The sequence below is a fragment of the Diabrotica virgifera genome, chromosome 3, assembly GCF_917563875.1.
Source record: "Diabrotica virgifera virgifera chromosome 3, PGI_DIABVI_V3a".
Taxonomy (NCBI): domain Eukaryota; kingdom Metazoa; phylum Arthropoda; class Insecta; order Coleoptera; family Chrysomelidae; genus Diabrotica; species Diabrotica virgifera.
Window position 1 is genome coordinate 201,456,516 of NC_065445.1, and position 14,149 is coordinate 201,470,664.

Consider the following 14,149-nt stretch of genomic DNA (forward strand, 5'->3'; position numbering starts at 1 on the left):
GTGGACAGATTTGTGAAGTACGGTTAGAAGCAAGGTACCGCAAATTAAACCCACTCTACGATTAGTGCATGCGCTCGCCGGTCTCACTTGGGAACATTTGTCATCAGTGTACAGTTTTCGTGGGTCGTGGCATGCGTGACTCACTGTCAGCTGTTTATTTTTACTTGTTTTTGTTTGCGAGATGGACACAGAGACGCTAATTGGGCTTTTCATTCACAGTCATTTGTTTAGATTAGAGTTTTAGAGCTTCTGTCATATATCATATAATCCGTGTATATTAATATTATACACAGATTATACAACATATGACAGAAGCTCGAAACAAATGACAATCGATGAAAAACCCTGTTGAACTCGCTCGGGATCATAGATCATATACATATTTTACATTGAAATGTAAAAATTTTTACCCAAATTTTCAAAGTAGGTACAAATGAAAATTAAATTTTACATTGAAATGAGTTAATTTATTTTTATTTGAGATATAGGGCTAATTTACATTTTTAAGATACATTTTAATTTTTATTACATTTCGATATAAATAAATAAATTTGTTTATTGCAAAATAAAAACACATACTCTATCCTTTGAAATAACACTTTTTTTAGCAAAAACTTTCTTTGTTCATATATTTTAACTTAGAGAATAACAGTTTATTATTTTTAAACATATGAAATTGTTTAAACAATATTTCACAAACAATAATAAAATTAGTTTGATTTTTGTGGAATTGAAATATTAAAATACAACAAAAAATAGAGTAAGAAAATAATATATTAGATAAAGATTGAAAGAAATTATGGTGGAAATCAACTTGTGTGAATCTAACACCGCTGTCCTGCGCGTAGCACCAAAAATTAATGTTTATTTAAAAAATTTCCTGACGCCGTGGTAATTAATCGATTTTAATTTTGCAAATTGCAAATGAAAGGTACAGTACACTTCTATAAGTAAAAAAAATTCAACTTGCTATCTGCTTTATTTTCAGTCCTGCAACATTTTAAAAAAATTAATTTTTTTTTGCGAAAGCTGGATTGCAAAATTTATTTTGCAAAATCTATTAAACCGATCTTAATGAAATTTACAGTATTGTTTAACTGTATCATAAAGTTTTTTTGGATGAAATATGAAGGTCCTAAGTGTAGCATAAATGGTTGAAAAACGTAAAATGCGAATACTTGTTTTTGTATGGTTTTTTTCGCAATTATTGCTATTTTGCAACAAGGGTGACTGTGGGAAATTTAATTACACAACTTTTATGTAAGTACAACTTTTCTCAGAAATAAATAGTTTTAAAGTTATAATCAAAAAACCAATAAAAAAATCGAATTTTTTCTTCATATTTTGGCATTTTGATCATTTAAACAATGTTCCGGACCATTTTGAGTGGGAGCATAACTCAAATATTATTATTTGAGTTATTTTCAAGCAATTTCTGCAAAAAAATTTGAGTCACCTCTCAACGTCCATCTCAAAACAGATGCGCCCTGGACTATACCTTTTTATTCCATTCGCTACCAACTTTAAATGTTGTTACAATATTGAACTTTTTTTCTACTTCCCAATTTTTGTGATAAACGTTTTATGTTTGGTATTGTCATATCTTTGGAATCATTTCTTAAATACATACTTCCATAATATTGTTTATTTTTGTTCTATTATATCTTTCGGCTATTTTCTACAGTTAGTCATTTGTAAAGGAAAAAGTATAGGTAGGTATTTTTTACCAGATAGCAATAGCTCCTCGTGTTTTTTCTTCTAAACAAATAATTTTATATTTATCTTCCAAAAAATTAATAATCCCCTGAACGATTATGATAATATACACAAAATACAGGTATCTATACAATACTTTCTAAAGTCCTCAAAAATAAAAGTTAATCTTTGTCAATAATAAACAACTTGATCACGTGTAATTTTAAACAATTTTTTGTTTGTTCCCAATCTTCTTAATGTGACCCCCAATTATCATCCAACTTGTAAATATTTGTTTGTTTGATATTGGACTTTTGTTCACTCTATTAAATAATTTACTATTTATTTAAAGTTAAGTAAACATTGCGCGAAATTGTAATTAGAGATAAAAATTAAATGTCTGATTACCCAATATTAATTTTAAAACTACATTTCAATATTATTATTATACCTCGTTTATAAACTAGGAGGAGTAATTCTTTACTGCGCTGTAAGGCTTGTTTATAATTGGTCCAACCGCAAGCAAGTTTACTCAATGATTATACAGGGTGTTTCATTGGGAAAGTAACATACGTTAACTGTATAAAGAGGACACTTTCTAGAGGAAAAAATTGCTAAAAAATAACTTTTGGATATCTAAAATCAAAAAATCTAAATAGTAAGGAAGAACTTCTTGACCGGATTCGAGACGCCTTCCAAGAAATTAAGAATATCCATGACAAGATTAGGAAGTCAGTCAGACAAATAACAAAAAGAGCAAGACTTTGTCTTCAACAAGGTGGTGGCCATTTTGAACAATTACTATAGTTTTAGTACAATTACAAGTTATTTTTTTGGAAAAATGTTTCTGTTTTTTTTTATTTTTTAAGATACAAGTTCGTTGATTAAAGTTATGTATTTTTTGTGGACTCTATTATTTATTCATTAATTAAAGGTGAACATTTGTTATGAATGATTTGTGGCCATAATAAAAAAACACTGAAATGTTAACATTTTACCAATTTAGAGTAAATAATGGTATTATTACATAATTAAAATTAAGTCATATTTTATTTTTTTTACTTCGAGCTCTCGCAATTCACATAATTTTAGAATTCAAATTCAAAATTATACCAGAAAAATCATTTTGTCGAAAATTCAAAGTATACCACTAAATTTAGTTTTTCATCCTCATTTTAAAAGCAAAACCCATTAAAAAAATTAATGTACATGCTGTTTTTGGGTCGGAACATTTTTCCAATATTTTTTAATCCGGCCCTGGATTTTTTATAATTGATTGAGCACCTTAAATAATATTCGGTGTTAAATATAAAATAAATATACAGTGTGTTTAACAAGTTTAACAAGTTGTAAGTCGTATTTAAATTTTTTTTCTACTTCGAGCTCTCGCAATTCGCATAATTTCAGAATTCAAATTCAAAATTTTACCAGAAAAATCATTTTGCCAAAAATTCAAAGTACTATACTATTAAATTTAGTTTTTCATTCTCTTTTCAAATGCAAAATCCATTTAAAAAAATTTAACGTACAGGGTATTGTTTTTGGGTCGGAAAATTTTTCCAATATTTTTTAATCCGGACCTGATTTTTTACAATTATAAATAAATTAGTTGATTATACACCTTAAAGAATATTTGCGTGCCAAACAAAATAAATATACAGTGTGGTTAAGTTGGTAAAGTTAAGAACCAAATAAGAAAATGGCAAAATAGATAAAACACCCAGTATCTTTGTTATTAATGAAGTTTAAGTATGGTATTTTTGAGACCGTCTAAGTGTCCTCTTTCTACAGTTAACGTATGTTACTTTCCCAATGAAACACCCTGTATAACTTGTGAGTGCAACGGAGAGATTCATGATTCATCAAAAATGTTTAAATAACACAAAGCAACTACTGTATTCATTTCATCAAATGATAAATAGCAAATTACGTGGTTTAATGTGAAATTTTATTATATTTCTTCGTTTCACTTTTCCGCTAATCACTGGTAAGTTGATAATCTGTATCAAATTTCTCAATGATTTTTTAGTTGTTTTGTTGGAAGTCACACACGAGGAATAAAAATAAATTACTTGCACTAATGCTGAAGTTATCTGATTTTGAGAACGACAAATATATATGTATTTTACAAAGTGAAAGGCAGATATCGAGCACTGAATTTAATTTAATCTTGCCCAAGTATACTTTCGCTCCTAGAGCATCTTCAGGGGCATTTCGTCAATAAAATGAAGGTATCCTCGAATGTTATTTATTATGATATTAGATTGCTGGCAACTTAAATTAACATATAACTACGAATACACTAAACAAAGGACAAACAGATAAATTTGAGTGCCGACTGCCGGGTGCCGGTAAAATTCTACATTGTTAGAAGATGGATTTAGAATGCCTCCATTCTAACTCCTTCTTCTAACAATGTAGAATTTTACCGGCACCCGGCAGTCGGCACTCAAATTTATCTGTTTGTCCTTTGTTTAGTGTATTCGTAGTTATGTTAATTTAAGTTGCCAGCAATCTAATATCATAATAAATAACATTCGAGGATACCTTCATTTTATTGACGAAATGCCCCTGAAGATGCTCTAGGAGCAAAAGTATACTTGGCAAGATTAAATTTCATTCACTTTAAAATGAATTATATTTCATACAAAGTGAATTTACTTCACTTTGTAAAATTCATATTATATTCGAGCATTCAACCATTTCCTATTTTACAAATATATGTGGAAACACGTTCAAAACATTATTCATCTGTTAAAAAAAAAAGAAGACAATAAGTTTATTATACTTTTCATGTATGCATAAAGTAAGATAAAGTACCAAACAAAAAAAAAAAAATAATTTATTCTATGTATGCATACAGTGTGGGCCAAAGAAAACAGTCCACCCGGATATTTGGCAGTAGTTATTAGATTTTTACGATATATACATCTGTCATTTGTCAACCCCCTCCCTTCCACTTCCCCCGCCCCTTATTTTTAAATAGGGAATAGGGGTCGTGTGCTAGCTCATTTGAAAGGTTATTCAATTCTCTATCCAGTAATATAAACATTAACATAATTATTTATACAGGGTGTACAAGAATAAAATTTTCTAATTCAATTAATTCACACAAAAAGAAGAATGTATGTTATTTATTTAATTCAAAATACATTCTACTGCTGTCACAAAACAGAAAAAAATATTTTTTGATAAATAAACATTGCTTTTCGCTTGATTTCAGTGTTCAAGCTGCCACCCATCTGTCTCTTAGTAGGTTGAATATTGAATTTAAGTAACAAACAATGTTTATTATCAAATAAACATTTTTTCTGTTTTCCGTCAATAGTAGAATGTATGTTGAGTTATATAAACTACATACGTTCTTCTTTTTGTGTCAATTAATTTAATTCAAAATTATTTTTCTTGGAGACCCTGTATAAATAATTATGTCAATGTTAATATTACTGAATAAAGAATTAAATAACTTTTCAAATGAGCTAGCACACGACCCCTATTCCCTATTTAAAAATAGGGGGAGGGGGAGGGGTGGAAGGGAAGGGAAGGGGTTAACAAATGACAGATATATGTACCGTAAAAATGTGTCCCCTTAGATCAAAAATCGACCTGTTTCGGCATTTCCTTAAAATCTAATAACTACTGTCAAATATCGAGGTGGACTGTTTTTCTTTGGCCCACACTGTATATGCATAATTAGTATGTTAATAGTAATACGCCAGTCAATGAGAGCAAGAACAGGATATTACCTCCGAATTCTATCCTACTGCATGGATTTTAATGAAATTTTGGGAATAGCCAGTACTATATCCTAATTTAAAGTCTACCCCTTGGCCCTTTATACTATGGCGCTTTTATCTTGAGGGCGGTTTCCGGAAAAATTTTTGGTCAAAATAACCACGAAAGTGGCTAGAGAACCTAATTCTAAGCAAAAACTGTTCTATTATTTTTTTTTTTTGAAAACTCGACACTTTTTGAGTTATTCGTTGTTGAAAATTGGCCATGTTTATTAAAAAATGATATCTTTTCGGACGGTTTTTTGCGAATACCTTAAAACTATGCATCTAACTAAAAAACTCTATAAAACATTTTTGTAGCTTATAAAAAATAAAGAGATTCGTTCCTTCATAAATTTTCTAGTTATAATATAAAAAAAGATATGGTAGGTGAAAAGAGTTTGTTTTTATTTGTGCATGCTCAAATCGGTGTATTCAACTTGAAATAACAGAGAAACGCATATATAATGCTAATGCTACAATTCCTTTTGTATGGCTTGAAAAGACCTTTAAGAGCAATATTAAAATGTCGACTACATTCCAACTAAGCGAGATATGCTGCAAAAAATATTGATGACTAATGTATTTTAAGAAAAAATGAGAAACGTATTTAACCCCTCATCCACCAGAATTTAAATGCATCGTTAAAATAACCAACAAGAAAGTATTCCAAATGGTGAAGAAGCAAAAAATAGACAGACATCATCATTCTGGCTTTACAACCCTGTATGGGTCCTAGCATAGCCACCTTTACTTAACAAGCCATGAAGTTGAAATTTGGCAACATCTATTGGTAGACCGATTAATTCTGACAGTTCTCATTTGTTTTTAAATAATTTTCACTGTCTTTACAGAGAAACTGAAATATTTTACAATATTTCGTGTTCCAAATTATAAAGAACATTAAAAGGTATGTTATTAAGATGATTTTAGTTCAATATAATATACAGGGTGTTTCATTAATAATTGTCCATATAGTAACTGGATAAACCTTGGCACAAAATACGAAGATTTAACCTAAAACACTTGAATAAAATGTGGTTCCTTACTGAGTTACAGGGTGTTTTATCTAAAAATGTAAAAATGATTTTTGCTCAGCATTTTAAAACTATTCGACTTATCCTTTTCATACTTGGCAGAACGTATAGGTACTATACAAACTACTAAATTATGTTAAACAAACGTTTCTGGCTATTACCAGAGGCGTACGACGGGGGAAAGTGAATAGTTGACCCTTTCCAAATTCTACGCCACTGGCGGAATTGCTATTTTAGTTCAATTTTTGGATTCTCCAATACTTTCTATGAAAATAATATACTCTTCATTCGTAACGATAACGTCATTAGTTTTCGAGATCTTTGAAGTTAAAAATGAAACGACACGGTTATTTTGATTAATGTATTGTGTCGCTTCATTTTTAATTCCAAATATCTCGAAAACTAATCATTTTATCGTTACGAATAAAGAGTATATTATTTACATAAAAAGTATTGGAAAAGCAAAAAATTACACTAAAATAACAATTTCGTCAGTGGCGTAGAATTTTGGAAGGATTAACCAGCCACTATCCCCTGTTGTACGCCTCTGGCAGTAGGTAGAAACGTTTATTTATCTTAATTTAGTAGGGTGTACAGTACCTACACTTTCTGCCAAGTATGAAAAGGATACGCCAAATAGTTTTAAAGTACTGGGTACAAATAATTTTTAAATTTTAATCATATGAATCATATCATATCTCGATATAACTTCAAATATCTCGAAAATTAATGACTTTATCGTTACCAATGAAGAGTATATTATTTACGTAGAAAGTATTGAAGAATCTAAAAATGGTACTAAAATAGTAATTCCTGCAGTGGCGTAGAATTTGAGAAGGGTTAACCATTCACTATCCCCTGTCGTACGCCTCTGGTAGTAGCTAGAAACGTTTGTTTATCATAATTTAGTAGGGTGTATAGTAGTCAAACTTTTTGCTAAGTATGAAAAGGATACGTTGAATAGTTTTAAAATGCTGAGCAAAAATAATTTTTAAATTTTTAGATAAAACACCCTGTAACTCAGTAAGGAACCACATAAGTGTTTTAGGTTAAATCATCGTATTTTGTGCTAAGGTCTCTCCAGTTACGATATGGACAATTGTTAATGAAACACCCTGTGTTTTTATATAAACTTGCGTGCATATAGAAATCCGTCCACTTAAAAATTTTGTCATTTTTAATGTCTTATATTTCCTAAACCTGTTGGCAGATTTAAGTGATTTTTTTAATATGTTATAGCCTAATTCTTTTACAATACCGCTGTAATAATATTGTTGCTAACCAGTTAAATTTTTATGGTGTACCGGGCATTTATAAAATACTGAAATTAAAACCCAACTATAGACTCCGGTTTTCTTAACATTCTGTTTTTTTTTATTAATTCGCTTATGTTCAACAACTAGATTTGTTCTCTATCAATTCAGGGTGTTTCTAAATAAGTGCGACAAACTTTAAGTGGAAAGGAACAAAATGCAAAATTTTGACGCCTGTATTTTAAATGTAATCATTTTTTTCGAATCCTGAGAAAACTAATAAGTATTTTTGAAAAATTTAAACGCAAAATGAAAGATTACTTTATTACCGAGGGTCGAAAGTCCCTTAGAATTAATAAAAAGTTTTTTAATGACATATTTGAAACTAAAAATCACACTAAATTTTCTTAGTTTTTCACCCCTGTAACTTGTTAAAATAAACAGAAGTTTTCAGGGACTTTCGGCCCTCGGTCCTAACGTAATCTTTCATTCTGCGTTTAAATTTTTGAAAAATACGTATTAGTTTTCTTAGGATTCGAAAAAAATGAATCCCGTTTATATTCTTGTTATTGGTTTTTTTTTGTATAATAAACGTTACTTACAAGGAATTACTTTTAATATTATTTTGTACAAACTTCTAATTAATAATATTTTCTTGTTCGACTCAAAAAATACTATAAATTTTACCAGAATTTGTACTTTAAAATCGTAGTTTCGAAAGCGGCAGTCCGAAAGTCAGACTACCGACGTCATCAATTGCGACGTTACCTTTTTCTCTTCATGGCTTGTAAAGTAAAGGTGGCTATGATCTAGCCTCCTCAAGAATTTCTCTTCAGTCTTCATGTCTTTATCGATGTTATCAAGGAACCTTGTTCTAGGTCTTTATCTTCTCTGACCAATGGGTCTATCATGAGCAGTGTTCGCGCTGTACAAATCGAACATATTCAGAGTAAGTTCGGGATTAGTTTCCAATGCGCAGGCGTCAACGTAAACTTATCCTGGGCCTAGATTCCGTGCACTGTAGATATCTACATGTCGCTTTCTATCGATATTTGAATATCAAAATATATGAATTTTTAGATTTAATTGAATTATTTTCTAGTTTTGCTCTAGTTTATCAATTAGAGTATAACCTAGCAAAACTAGAAAATAATTCAATTAAAGCTAAAAATTCAAATATTTTTATATTCAAATATCGATAGAAAGCGACATTAGATATCTACAGTGCACGGAATCTAGGCCCTGGACATGCTCAGGATTTTTCGCTCCGCTTACAATTTTCGGATTCGTCATGTAATGACGGGTTGCATACATTAAGGTTAGAAGAAGGAAGCCTTTTGTTGTCCTTCTCTTATTTCGAAATCAGCGTAAAAAAATGCAAATGCAACAAATTTGTATGTCAACAAAGAGAAAGAGAATAAAAGCAACAGGCAAAGGATTAACTTTCTATTCAATAATTCAACGCCTTTCTTAGAAGTTAGAAATTTGATTAGCGTATTTATTTATTATTTCGACAATATAGGTAATGTGGTTTTTCCAATCTAATCTATCAGACTGCCACAATACCCAAACAATAGCTGCAATCGACCTTTGTAGCAATTCCCAAAAAGTCAAGTGCAATAACCTGCTCGGATCACAGAACAATATCTTTAATGAGTCACACACTTAAAACATTTTTGAAAATAATACACAGTAGAATTGTTAAAACTCTCGAATATGAAATCAGTGACACACAATTTGGCTTTAGAAATGGTATGAGCACTCGAGATGCTTTGTTCGGCTTGAATGTGCTGGCCCAGAGATGCACGGACATGAATCAGGATATGTACTTATGTTTTGTAGACTTTGAAAAGGCATTTGATAAAGTTCAACATAAAAAGCTTGTAGATATATTAAAAAGCAAAAATATTGACAGTCGTGACATGAAAATTATATCTAATATATATTGGAATCAAACTGCCAAGATAAGAGTTGACAACCAGGACACCCAAGATATCAAAATACAGAGAGGAGTCCGTCAGGGTTGCGTGCTGTCTCCACTACTTTTCAATGTCTACAGTGAAGCGGTATTTCAAGAAGCGCTCTCAAATTCAATAGAAGGTATATCTATCAATGGAGAAGTTTTGAACAACTTACGTGTTACAGACGATACAGTAATAATAACAGATAACAACAATGATTTACAGAACGTAATGCAACGCCTTAATGAACGCTGTCATGAGTACGGACTGAAGATGAATTTAAAGAAAACTAAATGCATGATCATAACTAAATCAGCACACGTAAACATCCAATTAACTATTGAAGATACTGTGATTGAGAGTGTGGATAACTACAAATACTTAGGAACATGGATAACATCAAATGTAGACCAAACCAAAGAAATTAAGACACGTATTGAAATAGCACGTGCATCATTCATTAAACTTAAAAAGTTTCTTTGTTGTCGGGATATAAGGTTAGAACTACGCCTAAGGATGCTTCGATGTTACGTGTTCTCTACTCTTCTTTATGTCTTGGAAGCGTGGACGTTGAAACAAGTCCATTTGAATAAGTTGGCCGCCTTTGAATTTTGGTGTTACAGAAGAATCCTACGAATATCATGGATTCAAAGAATGTCGAATGTGGAAGTAACTAGAAGGATAGGAAATCAACCGGAAATAATACTAACTATCAAAAGACGAAAACTTGAGTACTTGGGACATGTGATGAGAGGGCAAAAATACGCATTATTACAACTTATTATGCAAGGCAAAATCCGAGGAAAGCGAAATGTGGGAAGACGAAGAACATCCTGGCTTAAGAACTTACGGGAATGGTTCTAATGCAGTAGTGCAGAGATATTTAGAGCGGCAGTCAACAGGGTCCGCATTGCCATGATGATTTCCAACCTTCGATAGAAGATGGAACTTAAAGAAGAAGAAGGTTTTTCCACGCCGAAATCCGGCTTACATTTTTGTAGAGAGTAAAAGATTGTTGATATTTAGATATAAAAATTACCTTTAACTTCCTGGGGGTTGAACATTATCTGAAGGAAGGAATAATTTAGTAAAGCAATCATTTCTAATTTTGATATGTATGCATTGAATTTGATGGGTTGTGGCATTGTGTTGTGGTTTATTACACCACAAAAATAATGAAATATAAAAGACACAAGAAATAGTTTCAGAATAAGTTTGATGTGTTGTTTATGTTTTATTATATTCGATAAGAGAGTAATTTAACTCATAAATTAAACTGAAAAATAAACCACAAGAATATGTAGGTACTTATAAGCTCATCTAGATAGAAGAAATTAAGTAAAAACAGAGTACAATTTATTGTAATACATACTACCGTAATTAGACAAGGCGGAAACGGCGGGTTCGTTGGGAAAAATATTCCCATGAGATATTTTTGCATAATCACATTCGTGAGACATCCCAGAATAAGGACCAAGAAGTCGCCCACGTGAAAAGTGGGCCAATTTTTTTTTAACAATTTTTTTTTAATCAAATTGCAAAAATCAATATTTTTGGCCCGGACTATTTTTTTTAGGTTTTTTGGACCATTCTGGACAAAAAAACTCTTATAATTTTTCTCTAAAGTTAATCTTTTTCGAGTTATAAGCAATTTAAAATTTGAAAAACGCGAAAATGGCCATTTTTAAGACTTAATAACTCGGTTAAAAATTATTTTTATGAAAGTCAGAAAGTGACTAAATCAAAGTTTAATTAAAGTCGCCGCTACATGATCCTGAAGAAATCTGTGTCATTAATTTACTACTAAGCTGTTATTTTTAATTAATAAAAAAGAGCGGTTAGATCATATTGACGCCGCTGTAAATGTGAGTGCGAGTAAGATGCACAATTGGACTGTTGGAATGGCTTCTCTCTCGCACTCAGAATTTACAGCGGCCGTACACGTGCATGGCACGTATTATTATTACTTAAAAATAACAGCTTAGTAATAAAATAATGACAAACATTTCTTCAGGATCTTGTAGGGGTGGCTTTAAACTTTGATTTAGTCATATATTGACTTTCATAATAATAACTTTTAACCGAGTTATGAAGCCTTGAAAATCGCCATTTTTCGTTTTCTTTCATTTTAAATTGCTTATAAGTCGAAAACGATCAACTTTAGAGAAAAATTATAAGAGACCTTTTTTGTCCAGAATGGTCCAAAAAATTAAAGAAAAAATTGTTCGGGCCAAAAATATTAATTCTTGCAATTTGATTAAAAAAATTGTTAAAAAAAATTGGCCCAGTTTTCACGTGGGCGACTTCTTGAACCTTATTCTGGGATATCTCACGAATGTGATTATGCAAAAAAATCTCATGGGAATATTTTTCCCTTCGAACCCGCCGTTTTCGCCTTGTCTAAATAGATAATTATCGAATATCGAATGAAAATAATACTAGAAAAGGTACCTACTTATTTATAAACATACGAAATGGAAAACATTGACAAAACAACTAAAAAAGCTTTAATATAAAAAATATTAAAATTTGTTTGAAGAATATTTAAATGATACAACATTTTATATAATTTCAAAACTTTAAAAACCAGAATCTAAGTTGTTTAACACAGAACAATATTTTAGGTTAAGAATTGGAAGGAGTAAGAACAGAATGTCAAGAAATTCTTCCCAAATATTTTGTGCGCCTGTGCGAACTTAAAATCCGAAACAAAATCCTCGAACGTCGAGAGCGTATCCCGGCCACGTTCAGGATCTTTTTTCTATACTGCGCGAACACCGAATTAAAAATCCGGAGGGTGTTCAGATCAGAGGGAAATATTTGACCTCCACGAACGCTCAATTTTGTAATGCGCAGGCGTTCTCCCTCTGGGTATACCCAGGATGTCCTGCGCGATCAAAGCTATGAAATTTTTTTTAGGCCAGTCAGTTTGTTCCATTCGCATTACATGCCCTATCCATTGACGCATTATCTTAATGTATTTTACGATATCTGGTATATTCTATGAAGTCGAAGTTGTATCGTCTTCTCCACGCTCCATTGTCATTCACTGCTCCATATATTCGCTTTAGTACTGTTCTTTCGAAATATTTTAACAAGTTTTGATTACTTTTTGTTAGAGTCCAGGTCTCTGAATCATATGTTATGATTCATTTTTTATAATTTTACCTTTGTAGTCGTCTTCTGTAACAAGTGGCCGTAGGAGTTGTCGTTACGTACTTATTTTCAAGTATATACTTCGTTTCGCTGGTGTTTATTATTAAACCCATTTTTGAAGGCGTTGCTTTTAGTGCTACATAGTACATACACCTCTCGTACAGCATTGTCTGTATCATCAGCTTAGACAAGGATTTGTACTTTTGTTATACATATATTAAACCGGTGGTTTTGATTTGTGGCATACGTATTACTTTTTCCAGCCTGATTGAACCGTGTAGAGACTGATTTATTAACGCATCTTTCCATTGTACTCTGTGCTCATTCATCTTTGCTTAACTGTGGTTTGTCGAAGTCCTTGTTGTTGATATTATTATACAGGGTGAGTCATGAGGAACTGTACATACTCCTACCTCGTATGCAGGTCTCTATGGGGAATAACAAATGACCATTAAAAAGTGTCTGCTCACATTGTTTAATAATATACAGGGCGAGTTGTTAATTTTTACAGAAATTTGTATTGGTCATAATTTTTGAATAGTAAGATCGATGTGTCTCTTAATTTGGTCAATCGTTACATTATTACCACCCAATCAACTGATTTATTCAAACAAGAAAAAAAAACAGGTCCGGCTTTAAAAAATTAGTTCGTTTTGGTCTTAGAAAAAAATTTCACCCTGTATACGGTTTTTGAAAACTCTAATAAGAATTTTACAGATTAGACAAATAGGCAATTAAAATGGCATATTTATTTTTTTCTGTACACAATTACTTAATTTTTTATAAAAAAATCAAATTTGACTATGAATTAAAAGTTTGGCGAAAAGAACCATAGATTTAAAAAAATTAACTTTTCTTACAAAAATTAATTTTTTTTTATCAAATATTTAATTTATAAGTTACCGCCCAATCAACTGATTTATTCAAACTAGAAAAAAATCAGGTCCGTCTTTAAAAAATTAGTTCATTTTGGTCTTAGAAAAAAATTTCACTCTGTATACGGTTTTTGAAAACTCTAATAAAAATTTTACAAATTAGACAAATAGGCAATTAAAATGGCATATTATTTTTTCCGCACACAATTACTTAATTTTTTTATAAAAAAATCAAATTTGACTATGAATAAAAGTTTGGTGAAAAGAACCAAAGATTAAAAAAATAACTTTTTTTACAAAAATTAATTTTTTTAACAAATAATTAATTTATCAGTTACCGTCCAATCAGCTGATTTATTCAAACTAGAAAAAATCAGGTCCGGCTTTAAAAAATTAGTT

At 30.8% G+C, this 14,149-nt stretch overlaps 1 protein-coding gene across 2 annotated transcripts in view; it reads left to right on the forward strand.

The window, feature by feature from the left end:
• Positions 1-14,149, forward strand: part of LOC126882307 (glucose-6-phosphate exchanger SLC37A2) — a 191,249-nt gene that overhangs the window by 24,144 nt on the left and 152,956 nt on the right. The window lies entirely within an intron of this gene.